The 4,674-nt window shown below is 44.4% G+C and overlaps 1 long non-coding RNA gene across 1 annotated transcript; it reads right to left on the bottom strand.

Moving 5' to 3' along the window:
* Positions 1–1,757: 1,757 nt before the first annotated feature.
* On the bottom strand, positions 1,758–3,083 carry LOC309522068. Its single transcript, XR_014214826.1, has 2 exons — positions 2,925–3,083; positions 1,758–2,090 (listed from the first exon to the last, which is right to left on the bottom strand). It is a non-coding gene; the product is annotated as an uncharacterized lncRNA (long non-coding RNA).
* Positions 3,084–4,674: the final 1,591 nt, after the last annotated feature.

The raw sequence follows: 4,674 nt of genomic DNA, 5'->3' as shown, positions 1-4,674 counted from the left end.
AAGGAGATTGGGCCAGATCCGGCCCCTGGGCCTTAGTTTGCCTACCCATGCAATAAGCTGTGGGAAATCAGACTCCAAAATGTCAGCTTGATTTGTTTCAGTGTTTTGGAGTGGGTGGGTCAATCATCACTTTCTGCTAAGCCCCTTTGGCACACCCATCACTTACCCAATGCTTTCATTTCCAGCCATGCTCATAAATGCTTTCTGCGCGAGGTGTGTAGAGGTATGTTTTTCTTCTGATCCTTCAGATTTGCACAAAGCCAGAAAGCAGCTCCAGCAAACCATATCACCAAATTTCCACCCCAGATGTTATGCAGCTATTGGAAAAGTGTGCACTGAGAAGTTACAGTTGCTTTCATTTCTTTTCCCACTGCACTCATAACTATTTCCTCTGCAATGGAGGAGCATAGCCTTCTGCTTATTTTTTCTCTTTGGATCCCTCAGATTTGCACAAAACCAGAAAACTGCAAAGCTGTGTACTGACAAACACACAAGGGGATGCCTATTGGCATGAACGGGAAAAACCAAAGTTGCTCCACATATAAAAATTCAAATCCACACCGGTGTGGACTGCTCCAGTCTAATTCACATGGGGGGAAGAGCTAACTAATGCTTAGATGTGGACAGGTATCCCACTGCAAAGAAATCAAGATGAATGCTTTCATTAGGCAACCTGGATTTGATGGAATAATAATAATAATAATAATAATAATAATAATAATAATAATAATAATAATAATTTATTAATAATTTAGTTATACCCCGCCCATCTGGCTGGGCTTCCCCAGCCACTCTGGGCAGCTGCCAACAAAACATTAAAATACCTTAATACATCAAACATTAAAAGCTTTCCTAAACAGGGCTGCCTTCAGATATCTTCTAAAAGTCTGGTAGTTGTTGTTCTCTTTGACATCTGGTGGGAGGGCGTTCCACAGGGAGGACGCCACTACCGAGAAGGACCCCTGCCTGCTTCCCTGTAACTTGGCTTCTCGCATGTGCTCGATTTCCCCCTGAAAACAGTGACAGTCTGGCCCCAAAAGCCTGGCAAAAGGAGCTTGTTACAGGTATGCAGCAGGACTGCAATCACCCACAAGCCTATTTCAGCACCTTCTGCAGCAGCGAGCGAAAATGGAGGTTGTCCTGTAATGCACTTGATCTGTTACTACTGTGCTAAAGCTGGAAGGCGCTCTTGTCTGCTTCCGAAGCAGTTTGAAACTGACAAGACTCTGATCCCTTTGCTCCCTGACAAGCAGCAGGTCAGGCTCCTGTCATTTCCAATCCACTCTAGGCTCAACCTTGGCAGAATAGGCTCGGGTTGCTTTTAAAAGGGGCAAGACATGGAAGCCAGAGACGGAAAGCGGGCAGGGAGGCGGAGGGAGGAATACAGGGAAATGGAGATGAGAGACGAGGGGAATGGAGAGTGACAGAAACAGGCAGGGGGCCTTAATTAAAAACCCATAGAAAAGGAACAAGTGAGACAAATAGGGAAAGGAGATAAACGAGGCAGCAAAGGGGAAGTTAACAAAAACTGAGAGGAAGCATTCCAGGGGAAAGAAAACTAACAAGATGGACTGGTGGATGAAGAACCAGAGTCGAAATGGGCATTAGTGCACCTGTCTTTTCCTTGCCAAGTCTGACAGACATCGGACACCTGTGTGTACATTCTCAGGTACACATTCTCGCCTCATTTCCTTTTTGCCCACTGACTCCCTCCCCTCCTCAATCCCACTGAACAGAGCGAGCAGGACCAAAACAAACCCAGTTGTGGATTTCCTTCAAATGAGGTTATAGATGAATAAATCCCGATGCTGTTTTATCAGTGTGCCTCATCGGTGCCTTGTACCTAGCGGAGTGCACGTCCAGGCTATGCCACGCACATACCAAGCAGGCAGACTGCTGCTCCGTCGCTTCCTCGCCAAAACTCCAGAGAGAGAGCCAACTTTCCATCACTCTGATGGTCTCATATCCTTCATCCACCGAAGGGTTCTTAACAGTTGTGGAAACTCTGCTTTGTCGTCAGGGACATCCAGTTGTTTCCCAGAAGCACCTGTAGTTCTTTCCAGGTGTGGCTTTTACTCACAATGGGGTTCCTGTGAGAAATGAAATTGAAATGGACTGTGGATTCAATAGTCATGCCAGGGCACAATGGCCCATACTGCTGTAGTTATTATGAGGCATTACAAGGAATGCAAATAGAGCCTCTTAAAATAGTTTGTAAAACAATATTTTGGGTTTCGATTCTCAGTGTTTTTCTGAACTGGAAATGGAGCCTAACCTTTCCGTTCCCTCCAGTAATTTCTAAAGTTGTGGGTCCCCTTCCTGGAACCACTTAAATTTTGAATGGTACTATTTCTCTCAGATTTCAGGACTTGCTGTGTTTTTGAAATAATGGCTTTTCTTACAAATATCCAAGTGGAGCACGGATGGAGGCAACCCTCAGATATTCTTAAAAGGCAACAGATTTGTTATCCTATGACAGATTCCCCAGGAAGAGGCCCTGCACCCTGCAATAGCTTCCATTCTTCAACAAACTCACAGATCTCTCTCTTTCTCTGCATCTGTCTGCTCTTGTCTGGCATTATCCCTCATCATGATTACCAATAATGTGAAGGAGAGAGTGGCGCTCTGCCCACTGCCACCCCCTTCTCAGGACAAAGCTATCTGTAGAGGGCATCTGATCTACTACTGCATAGGATCTATCCATTTACAGCGGTACCTCGGGTTACATACGCTTCAGGTTACAGACTCCGCTAACCCAGAAATAGTACCTCGGGTTAAGAACTTTGCTTCAGGATGAGAACAGAAATCGTGCTCTGGCGGCGCACGAAGTGGTGCTTCAGGTTAAGAACAGTTTCAGGTTAAGCACGGACCTCCAGAACGCATTAAATACTTAACCCGAGGTACCACTGTATTAGGAAACCCACCCAAATATATTCAGCACAGCTCTCTTCTCCCCCTTATGCAGTGGCTCAGTCATTAGAGCGTGAGACTCCTAATCTCAGGGTTGTGAGTTCAAGCCCCATGTTCGGCAAAAGATTCCTGCATTGCAGGGGATTGGACAAGATGGCCCTCCTGGTCCCTTCCAACTCTGTAATTCTATGATTCATTACAAAATAGGGTCCCTGTCTCCTTCCAAACTGCTCGCTTTAGCTTGGCTGTGTCCTCTTCCAATGGCTTTCCTGTTCAGAACACTGAAGGAATGGGCAGCCAGTCATAATGGCATGTTCATAGAGTTGCAAAATCATAGAGTTGCAAGAAATCCCAGTGCTCATCTAGTCCAACCTCCTGCAGTGCAGGAATCTCAACTAAAGCATCCATGACAGATGGCCATCCATCCTCCCATGAAAGAGAGTCCACAACCCCACTAGGGAGCCTGTTCCACTGTTGAACAGCTCTTGCTGTTAGAAAGTTCTTGCTGATGTTTAGTTGGAATCTCCTTCCTTGTAACTTGAATCCATTGGTTTCAGTCCTACCCTCCAAATGCCCTTTCCTTGGCATTCACATCTCCTCATTTGGCTGTCTGGCCCAAGTGACTGTTTAGAACATCAACAGATCTTACTGTGGACATACCTACGTATTTTTGCACAATATTTGTTGAGGAAAGTAGAGCCCAATCATATAAAGTGTTCATCTCAAATGTTGTTTCGATACTCACAGCAGAAAATAGTCTCACTTGAAATTGTCTTACAGTGATACCTTGGTTTGCAACTGCTTTGGATTACAACCGTTTTGGATTACAACCACATCAAGCCTGGAAGTGCGTATCCCTTTTTTTTGGATTACAACCCATTTTTGAGGGATTACAGTGGTACCTCGGGTTAAGTACTTAATTTGTTCCAGAGGTCCGTTCTTAACCTGAAACTGTTCTTAACCTGAAGCACCACTTTAGCTAATGGGGCCTCCTGCTGCTGCCACGCCACCGGAGCATGATTTCTGTTCTCATCCTGAAGCAAAGTTCTTAACCCGAGGTACTATTTCTGGGTTAGGGGAGTCTGTAACCTGAAGCATATGTAACCTGAAGCGTATGTAACCTGAAGCGTATGAAACCCGAGGTACCACTGTACAACCAATTTTTGGGGGGAGGCCTCATTGGCGAAAGCTCACCTTGGGTTACAACCTGTTTTGGTTTACAAGCAGACCTCCGGAACGGATTATGGTTGTAAATCAAAGTACCACTGAATTTCCATTTTGAAAGAAAACGATATTCATAAAAGTATCAATCCTTTTCAGGAAAGTACCCAGTTACCAGCTGATTCTCCTTCAGTCAGCTTGAGAGCCAAACTTGCAATCTGATTTATTAAATCACTTTAGGGTTCAATATGTGCCCTTAATACTTTTTCAACACAAATTTCTAAGGGAGTAACTAGTGCACATCTTCTAAAATACTGAGAAATCATTTGCAATATTTTGTTTGTCAAGATCCTCTGTCATTTATCTATTCCGCCACAAGTATCTGTTGACCCTCCTGTTTTTAAAATGATACCATTACTAATGTTAACTCAAAAAGAAAAGGTTGCCAAGTTGGCCCACAAGGAAAATTCCAAAATTCACATGTTAGCAGTGTCTTGAGTAAGCCAGCCAAAATGTTACAAAATATAGTGTGCAAGTTCTAGAGTTCTCCAGATTTCTTCCTTGTGCTAGATGGTAAACATAACGACAGAGAGGAGTGAGGGG

The sequence above is a fragment of the Podarcis vaucheri genome, assembly GCF_965113315.1.
Source record: "Podarcis vaucheri genome assembly, chromosome: 2".
NCBI classification, from domain to species: Eukaryota; Metazoa; Chordata; class Lepidosauria; order Squamata; family Lacertidae; genus Podarcis; species Podarcis vaucheri.
The sequence above is the reverse complement of the archived record's forward strand: the minus strand, read 5'-3'. Positions and strand labels throughout refer to the sequence as shown.